Genomic DNA, 10,710 nt, shown 5'->3' with positions numbered 1-10,710 from the left:
GGCTCAAGTAAGAGGTAGATTCAGTTAAGTCAGGAGCAGATGAACCACGTAGAATTGGGCTGCATGGTACCCTATGCTCAGAGCAAGATTATGAGGATTGTGAAGATTGAAGCCCAGGGGTAAGGCAAGCTGGCGGACAAACCAAGCAGGCAGTCAGGAGCCAGTGGAGCTCAGCCACAGGAAAGCAAGTTAAAGCAACAGAACAAATTCCAGGATCCTGGAAAAGTGCAAACACTAGAATAGAAGGCTAGGCAATGTGGGGAGAGGGGCAGACACACAGAAATATGGGTACAGAGATACGGGTGCAGGAACACAGGCAGGCTGAAGAGCAGGCATGTGCGCTAACAAAAGAGACCTAGCAGCAGATGTCTGCTTCAATAAAGAAATTTCAAAGGCAAGCCTTCCTCTCAGGACAGATGATGATGGCAGGCAGGGCTATTCCAAAGTCGGAGGGCTGTGGCTGTTAAGTAGCTCATCTGGATAGAGAGGGAAAAAGACCAGTGCAACAATTATATGATGAGGCAGGAATCAAATGAATTTTCACTTGTGTTTAGAGGAAGCAGGATTTGATTACTTTTATGGGTGACTCATCATTTTAATTATCATTTATAATATAATTCCAGTTTTACATTTTGTACGTACAAAATTGTAACAAGTTATAGGATAAAAATACCCACATCAATGAAAAGGCTAAGTATGCCCATAATATATGTGTCCTTTATGAGAGATGACAAAGTAAATATTAACATATTAACCAATGCCAATGTCAACAAATGCCAATATCAACAAATACAAATGTCAATGCGAAGAGCCAGACTTAGAGTGGACATCATTGTGTGCAAGAATTGCATATAAAATGTTAAGAATTTTTCATATACATAATTGTAATACAATTTATTTTAATGAATTGAGTGGTGCCTTATGGTTTTTAACTTTTTATTTTTATTTTTATGAAGTTTCTTTTTAATTTAGTAAAACATTTGATTCTAACCCACAGGTCATTAATAATACAAATTGTGTGGTATTCACCATGTTACTCTTTTGAGGGATGTGCAAGCTGTACATGACAGTCATAACAATGGCTTTGCCATTAGTCTGTAAGGATGTATTAAGCAGTATTTGGCAGGGATTGACCCTAGCATCTCTCCTAATCAGTAACTTCATTGATTTTCTGATCAAGAAGTTTATAGTATGCTAATCATAGTACTGATGAGCTTATGTTAAGTGAGTTATTAGAATTTCAGAATTAGGAAATAAAGCCCAATATAATTTTCATTAAAAGAATATATTGCATTTGCCAAACCACAAGGAAATTCAACAGAAACAAATGCAGGCTGATTTAGGTAAAAAAAAAATGATCTGAGAGGCTGGGCGTGGTGCCTCATACCTGCAATCCCAGCACTTTGGGAGGCTGAGGCAGGTGGATCAGTTGAGGTTAGGAGTTCAAGACCAGCCTGGCCAACATGGTGAAACCCCATCTCTACTAAAAATACAAAAATTAGCAAGGCGTGGTGGCAGGTACCTGTAACCCCAGCTACTTGGGAGGTTGAGGCAGGAGAATTGCTTGAACCCAGGAGGTGGAAGCTGCAGTGAGCCAAGATAGTGCCACTGCACTCCAGCCTGGGTGACAGAGTGAGATTCCATCTGGGAAAAAAACAAAAAAGGTCTGAGAAAGAAATACAGGATAAGGAAGTAGTAACTAATCATATGTGTAGAAAAATGATCCATGTCAACATGATACTAGATGTATTAATATGATTAACTTATAAAAACAATCTCTGAGTCTGTAATAAGAGAATTCTGAGCATTTTTTTTGGTGAGCAGAATTTGAATAGAGTGTGGTCAGACGTATGGATCCACATAAAAATGACAACGTCACAAGGGTGGAACCTAAGGCTACTCTGAGATCACCGCATGTCGTGACCAGCACATAGTCCATCCTTAAATTATGCCGGTTGACATTGTATCTGTCAGGGTTTGGTCAGGAAGACAGAGGCCATTTCATGCATCCCAAGCATAAGGGATCTTAGTAGAGGAAACAAGGACTTTAAAACTGTTGGAAGAGCTAGGGAAGGCAAGGTCAGGGAAGCCACCCTGGGGAGCTCAGGCTGAGGTGCTAGAGAGGATGGTTCTCAGGACTCGCTGGGAAGACTCAGTGAACCTCTCTTCTGCCCACATTTTGCCTGCAGCTGCCTTCAGAGGTTAATGGTCCTTTTTTCTCTCACCTTCCAAATTTTACCAAAGTACTTCTAATTATCCTACTCTGACCTAGAGCCATAAGAGGAAAAGGATTTGGGGGAAGACAATTCCCACTCTATAAAAGATGGTAGTGATGCCGAGTTGACCACAATCCAGCACAACTTTATAAATAAAGATCCTATGAAGAAAGAATAAAGTAGTTGGGAGATTTTCCCAAAATGTTTGGCCTCTTGTGAAAACCAGGTTAACATTCTTAGCTGATTCTGTTTGTAGATTATTCTGTCAACTATTGCCACAATAATGACAAGCAACTCCAACATTTCAATGACTATAAGAGCAGGTATTAACATCTCACCGGTGTGTCTGTGGGTCAAGTAGGGCCACTCTGCTGATCTCAGTTGGGTGTGGCTCCAGGCCAGGGTTTAGATTCAAATCTGCTTCACACTCTTGTTGTTAAGAGCTACTGGTGGTAGGCAAATTAATGGTGCCCCAACGATGTCCATGTCCTACTTCCTAGAACCTGTGCATATGGTAGGTTACGTGGCACAGGGGAATTAGGTTGCTGAAGGAATTAGGTTGCTAATGAGGTAAACTTGAGATGAAATTATCTTGAATTATCCTGGATTATTTGGGTAGGCCAATGGTAATCATGGGGCTCTTAAAAATGAAAGTTGGAGGCAGGCGACACAGAGAGAGAACTGGAGGGAGAAGCAGAGAACGGGCAGCGTGGGAAGAACACAGCCTGATGTTGCTGGCTTTAAGACAGAAAAAGAGGTCACAAACCCAAATGTGGCACTCTCTAGAACCCAGAAAGGGCAAAGAAACGACTTCTCCTGGAGCCTCAAGAAGGAACACAGCCTTCCTGACACGTTGATTTTAGCTCAGTATTACCCATTTCGGAATTCCGACCTCCAGAATAGTAAAGAATAAATTGTTGTTTTAAGTCACTGTGTTTGCGATGATTTGTTCTGGTAATTATGGTGTCATAGAATCCTCTTATGCCACCAGAGTTTCATTATCTTCCTGCTGATGGCAGAAGTGCAAAAGAGTGAGGAGAAGCCCCCAGTGCTCTTAAAGCCTCAGCCTAGGACTGTCACCTCTGCTTAGCTTACTATCAGTGGGGTGAGGAAATATACATCACCTTTTGTGGAAGGAACGTCAAAGTCATACAGCTAAAGATGTGGAGACAGGGAAAGGTAAAGTCTTGGACACAGTAAAGCAACTTACTGCAGGGGACATCTTACTGCAGTAACATCTTACCGCAGTCATGCATTAATAACACTTATGAATGAGATTAACTACTAAATGTTCTGCATCTTAAATTAGAATTCAGGCATTCCATCCTCTAAAATGAGTAGCATGCTGCACTCATTATATTGGAAAATCGTGAAAGTTGAACAATTTTACCTGCTACACGGGAAGGGTGAAAATGATTTGTTTGTGGGGCATTTGCACTGATACGGCCATTCCAAAGAGCAATCTAGTGGCACTTACTGAAATTAAGAATGTATTATATATACTCTGTCTCCCAGCAAGGCCTATCTGTCCATCCCTCAGAAAAATTCAAAAAGTTGTCAGGCGAGGGGAGATTTATTGAAGTGTGGTTAAATGTTGCAAAGAGTACCCCACTGGTAGGAGAACGAAATACAAGATGTGACAGAGGCATATTATGGCTTATGTCATATACTATATAGCAGTGAAGAGCAATGAGTGAGATTCACATACAGAAACATGTATAGATTACAGAAACATATGTTGAGTGGGAAAACAGAGAGAGAGGGAAATCCCACAGCATAATACCATCTATGCATAATTAGGTGCCCACATAGCACTGTGTAGTTTTCAAGCATCTGTAATTATCTAAATAAACATGTAGCCGGTGGATTGGAAGAATATATACTAAATATACAAATAGATGCCTATGCGGGGGGTTGGAAATGGGATTGAAAAAGACAAAGAGAAAACTCAAAAGATTCTTAAAAGAGAGACCCTGACAAATGGATGATGACAGTAGTAACTCATAAACTAAGTACTGGCTAAAGCAAATTCTGCACACCTGATCCTTAAGAAGCATGGGAGAGAGAGAGAAAGAAAGGGAAAGAGAGAACCTAAGGGAAGACTCCAGGAAAGAAGTAGAGGAGGTATTTGGCAGTCAGGTAACAGCTTCATAAAGCAGCTAAGTTTCTATATCACAGTTCTTATTTTCTATTAAGTTTTTTATTTGGGAGGAGATATCAATGCTTTCTAGCCTTCTTTAATAGCACTGTTTGTGTGTGTGAGTGTGTGTGTGTGTGTGTAGCAGCACTCATATATTTATATAAAGCGTCTGTGAAATTTCTCTATAGCTATTTCGTTTCTCTCAACTATTCTTAGTAAGTAGTTTCTGAGAGCTATTTGACCTTAAGGGTTAATTTTTAAACCTACATTTCAAGTTTTTCCTTTTCAAAATGCATCTTTCTTGTGAATAAATATGGCAGAATGAGGCAGCTGAAGTGATCCTCACTTGGGATCCTCAATCCCAAGTGTCCTCCTCAATCATGGAAACTTTTCTCTGCAGGATGGAAATTGCTTTCATCTTTCAAAGTAAAGCCATGGAGAGAAGGCTGGATCAACCAGGCTGTTGAGATATTAGAGAAAATCTCAGTCTTTCAATGACAGGGACAATTGAAGAAGTTTCCCAGGCTGCATCAACTGTGACGCCATTGTGTCAGCTGCAGAAGTTAGCTGCACCTCATGCTGCTGCCGTCCATGCTGACTGCAGTCCCCTGGGCATGTTTACGTTTTGTCTGAGTTCTTAGCACTGATTTTTTCTGGCATTCAGGTTTCACATCTGTAACCGCTCTTGCCAGAGATAGAAGCTTTGTTGAGATTGAGAACTATGCTGGACACACAGTAATTCCATTATCACCAGATTAATTAGTAATGAATGAACACATGACTCTCTGCTCTCTCTCTGTCTCTCTCTTTCTCTGTACATACACGCACATATATACATCATACATATATTTCCCCTAGAGATCTATTCTGTCACTTCTCTTACTACCATTCACTCCCTTCCCATTTCTGCTGGAATCCTGGATCACCAGCCTGCCTCTCTCATTCTTGCCAAAGCTCCACCGCCTGTGGGTCTCCACCAGCCTCTCTCTTCAGGTTGCTCAAGACCAATATTCAGGAGCTGTAGCATTCAGGTAAATTATGTAGGAAAGGGTAGGATACGATGGGAAACAAAAGCAGAGATCCTTTTCTCTTGGAATATCCTGGCCTGGATTACCAATATTTTTGGCATTTAGGCACTCACTGGACTGGCAGGGCAGGGCAGGGTATAAATTGGGCTGGCTGCTTGCCAGGTTGTTATCTCCCTTAACCAGTCTGTCAGCAGTTCTCAGGGAAAACACAAGTTCTTTCCCACAAAGGTGCAGAGAACTCACTCTGATTGGATTTCATCATTGTAAAAGAAAAGACGATTACTTAAAAGAGGTATCTATGCTACTGATGGGATTTCAGGCTTTAGTGGACACAATATTTTAAAAATCAAGAGCATTTCCACACATGAGAAGACAGACAGATGTACCCAAACATTGCCTCTGTTTCAACCCATTTCAAATGAGGAGCAAGATTAACACTTCTTAGAGTTCAGGGTAAGTAATCCACTTACCAAGGTGTTCATAAACAATGTGCAGGAATAGGAGGAAGGGCTTTATGTTACCCAGTGGATCGCATTTTACTTCAAAATTTCACCTCTGACTCTACCGTCAGTCCTCCACAAATATGCCTGTGTCCCTTTTCCACATCTCCAAACTTGCCACTAGCATCCCTCTGGCCTAACAACAAGGCTTTCCAAATACCTGGGCTCCCCCTCCTCAGAAGACAAGGAGAGTTTTCTGTCACACATAAAAGAGGTCAGGCTGTGAGATAAGAACTGGAAAGTTGGGCTTTTTTTCTTCGTGTATGTAAATTCTTAGTTGAATATGCATGCAATGTTAAAAAAGACTCTTCATGGATATTTACCAGTTCAAATGGTTTTTCCAGATTGTTTTCCAGCATGAAAAAAAAAGCAATTGGAACCAGCCTTAAATTAGAATTAAAAACAGATACTTCTTAAAAGTATATGTAAAAAAGCTCTAGGTTACTGAGATTCTTTAATCACGACAACTTTAAAATGTGCCATCTGTGCGCAGCAATAGGGTTCTCATCAGTTGAAAGGTTAATCGTAAGCTGCTGAAGAGCTGACTCCAAGCTTAGCTCTGAGTGGAGAATTTATTACATAGTCATGATCTTATTTAGCATGCAGGGTAAATCGCCTCATTAGGAATATAATGTGAAGGAGATTCACAACTTTTCTGACAGGTTCAGAGAGGTCAACTAAGGAAAAGAAGGAGGCCAGTCATGGAAATAGGACTCTGGCTTGCTGTGGGTGTATACTTGTCTTGTCTAGTGCCTGTAAACTTACTCATTTTAAGAATGATATCTGTCAAGAAAGGAGAAAAGGCCCCATTAGAAGGTGAAGACCCAGAAAAACCTTTCAGAGGTTTGTCCCAGAGGTCATAGGTATGAAATGCAGTAACAGACATCCAGTTGAGGGAGTCTGAAAGGCAAGGGTGAGAAAGCATAGCAAGAGGTAACAATCTCTTGGATTAACAGTAGCTTTCATTAACCCTGAGCCGGCCCTCAGCACAGGTGGGAGGCAAGGAAAGGTTGTTTTCTTTTGTCCAGTTTTATTTCTTTATCCTGTATGAAATCTTTTCCTTTACTCATGGCCCAGAATAATTTCTACCCTGAATGGCCCAAATCCAAACTTTCAGCATAGGAATCTTTATGAAACTCCTCTGATGGCTTAGGGCTCATTTTGGGTATGATCTTGACCTTTCCATCTTTCCAAAGTTTTCCTGCTTCCTCTAGGGCAGTCACGGCTTATCCTTTCTGGCTCCCCTTTTACCACCTTCTACCGGAATTTACCTGACCTCCTCTTCTCACAGCTTGGCAGGCTCTAGAGAGACTGACCTCTGCAGATGGTTTAAAGGGAGAAGCTCAAGGGTCCACAGTTCACAGGGCTGCCAATCAGGCCTGTGCAGGTAAGAAATGCATTCTAGCCGTGGTCTCTTGGAGGCTGCGCTTCCTCTGTTGCTTTCTTCCACAAAAGAGTGCCTTTTTTTTTTTTTTTTTTTTGAGACAGGGTCTCTCTCTGTCACCCAGGCTGGAGTGCAGTGGTGTGATCTCGCCTCACTACAACCCTCCACCTCCCAGGCTCCCGTGATCCTTCTGCCTCACCCTCCTGAAGCTGGGACTATAGGCATGTGCTACCATGCCCAGCTAATTTTTCTATTTTTAGTAGTAGTAAAGATGGGGTTTCACCATTTTTCCCAGGCTGGTCTCAAACTCCTGACCTCAAGTGAGCCACCCACCTCAGCCTCCCAAAGTGCTGGGATTACAGGCGTGAGCCACTGTGCCTAGCCTTAAAATAATGGTTTTAATAGACATTTCAGAGATGCTGGTTCCATTTAGGTACAAGGGACAAAAGATAATACTCTTGGCATTAGGTAAAAAGGATAGATGAAGAAGCAGTTTTTCTAGTCTAGGAACTATTTTTCTAAGACATGAAAGAGACACAGTTTTAAAGGTTCCTAAGATACCAATAGATATTAAAGATAGTAATGCCTTTTCCATCATGATATCCCTCAGAAAGGAGTATCCAATGATTTAAGAAGTAAATCTCTAATGTTTCAGTATTGAGAATTGATAGTATTAACTTATCAAGCAATCAAATTTCTCACATAATATTGGTATTTAAAGATGGTGGGAAACTTTCAGGAACTACTTAATTTTACTCAACTATACCTGTGATTCTGGCAAAACAACTTTGCTAATTAAAAAAAAAAGTGAGGTAAAAATGATCTCACATTTACCTACCGGTAACCACTATAATAGGGTAAGAATGAAGTTAGGGAGCTTGAAGATTGCAGAGTTACTGCTTTGCGTGTAGACAGGGAACTATAAAAATGTCACCACTGAGTAAAAATGACTGAGACTTTAGTTCCAACTCCTCTGTGGAAGCTTGTCATTTTAATTTCAGTGTCCTGATTTTTAAAGGAGAGTAAACTACAGGGTCTTAAGATTTAATCCATTTTGTCACTTTTAGGCATTTGATATTTTATACTGTGGCATTTGAATAATGTGTTCATGGCACATGATGAGCAAAATGTGTAATATACACAGAAATAAAAATAAGGCAAGTAGGTCTCTATAGAGCAGCCATGGGCCATTTCAGAGTCTGAGGTCTTTACCAGTAAAGAAAACTGTTGTTTGGCTTCCATGGTAGCCTGGTGGCTAGCAGATAATCCCTACCTTATTCTGTGAGAAAGAAAAAAAAAAATCAGAGGGTTAAGAATGTGATAATAAGGAGATATTATAAAATTATTTTCTGAATCTGGTACTAAACATCTTAATTCCTACTGTAAAGATCATTGTTGGTAGCTAATGTAACTTTTTGTGCCATAGAAAACTCAACAGTCTAAAAGAATATATGAAGACAGAACCTCAACCTAGAAGAAATGGACAAATTCCCAGACACATCAAGGAATTCCTAGACAAACTATCAAAACTGAATCATGATTAGATAGAAAATCTGAACAGATCAATATAAGTAAAGAGATTAAAGCAGTAATAAACTCTCCCATCAAAGAAAAGCTCAGGACCTGATGGCTTCACTGCTGAATTCTACCAAACATTTAAAGAACTAACACCAATCATTCTCAAACTCTTTTTAAAAATTGAAGATGAGAGAACACTTCCAAATTCATATCACGAGGCCAGCATTACCCTGATACCAACACCAGACAAAGACACTATAAGAAAAGGCAATTATGGACCAATATCCCTGATAAACATGGATGTAAAAATCCTCATCAAAATACTAGCAAATGAAATTCAACTGCAAATTTAAAAAAGGATTCACCATGATTGAGTGGGATTTATCCCTGGGATGCAGGAAGGTTCAACATACACAAATCCATAAACGTGATACACCACATCAACCAGATGAAGGACAAAATCTTTATAATCTCAATAGATGCAGGAAAAGCATTTCACAGAATTCAGTGCCCTTTCATGATTTAAAAAAACTCAACAAAATATAGAAGGACTGTACCCCAACACAATAAAGGCCAGATATGACAAACCCACAGCTAACATTCTCAACAGTGAAAAGTTAAAAGCTTTTCTTCTGAGATCAGGAACAAGACAATAATGCTCAGTCTCTCGACTTCTGTTCATCGTAATGTTGGAAGTTCTAGACAGAGCAATTAGGCAAAAAAAAAAAAAGAGATAAAAGGCATCCAAACTGAAAAGGAAGAAGTTAAATTGTCCCTGTTTACAGATATCATGATCTTCTGTACAGAAAACTCTGGCTGGGTGCTGTGGCTCATGCCTGTAATCCCAGCACTTTGGGAGGCTGAGATAGGTGGATCACCTGAGGTCAGGAGTTTAAAACCACCCTGGCCAACATGACGAAACCCTGTCTCTACTAAAAATACAAAAATTAGCCAGGCGTGGTGGCGCATGCCTGTAATCCCAGCTACTCAGGAGACTGAGGCAGGAGAATCACTTGAACCCAGGAGGTGGAGATTCCAGTGAGCCAAGATTGCACCACTGCTCTCCAGCCTGGGTGACAGAGTGAGACTCTGTCTCAAAAAAAAAAAAAAGAAGAAGAAGAAGAAAAGGAGGAGAAGAAGAAGAGGAGGAGGAGGAGGAAGAAGAAGAAGAGAACAACTCTAAGGACTCCAGCAAAAAAAAAAAAAAAAGCTGTTGGAATTAATTAATGAATTCAGTAAAGTTGCAGGATATATAATTGAAATGGTTTTAATTTTTGTCCCCGCCCAAATCTCATGTCGAATTGTAATCCTGGACACTGGAGGAGGGGCCTGGCGGGAGGTGATTGAATCTTGGGGGCAGATTTCCTTCTTGCTCTTCTTGTGATAGTGAGTGAGTTCTCACGAGATCTGCTTTTTTAAAAGTGTGTGCCACCTCTCCCTTTGCTCTCTTCCTCTTTCTCTGGCCATGTAAGATGTGCCTGCTTCCCCTTCACCTTCTGCCAAAATTGTGAGTTTCCTGAGGCCTCCGTAGTCATGCTTCCTGTACAGCCTGTGAAACTATGAGTCAATTAAACTTCTTTTCTTTATAAATTACCCAGTCTCAGGTAGTTCTTTATAGCAATGTGAGAACAGACTAATACAATAATCAATGCACAAAAATTAGTAACATTTCCATACACTAATTGCAAACTATCTGAAAAAGAAATCAAGAAAATCATCCCATTTATAATAGCTACAAAAAGTAAAAATAATATACTTTGGAATGAATTTAACCAGGGAGGTAAAAGTCTTACACACTGATTAAAACAAACAAAGAATTTACTAGGCATGGAGGCACGTGCAAGTAGTCCTAGCTACTCAGGAGGCTGAGGCAGGAGAATTGCAGGAGCCTAGGAGTTCAAGGCTGCAGTGAGCTTGTTCACAT

General features: G+C 40.4%; 1 long non-coding RNA gene across 1 annotated transcript; it reads left to right on the top strand.

Moving 5' to 3' along the window:
- The first annotated feature begins 3,241 nt into the window (after positions 1–3,241).
- On the top strand, positions 3,242–8,891 carry LOC134757396 (uncharacterized). Its single transcript, XR_010131281.1, has 3 exons — positions 3,242–3,395; positions 7,176–7,271; positions 8,695–8,891. It is a non-coding gene; the product is annotated as an uncharacterized lncRNA (long non-coding RNA).
- The last annotated feature ends 1,819 nt before the right edge of the window (positions 8,892–10,710 follow it).

This window comes from Gorilla gorilla, chromosome 17 (genome assembly GCF_029281585.2).
Source record: "Gorilla gorilla gorilla isolate KB3781 chromosome 17, NHGRI_mGorGor1-v2.1_pri, whole genome shotgun sequence".
NCBI lineage: Eukaryota > Metazoa > Chordata > Mammalia > Primates > Hominidae > Gorilla > Gorilla gorilla.
The sequence above is the reverse complement of the archived record's forward strand: the minus strand, read 5'-3'. Positions and strand labels throughout refer to the sequence as shown.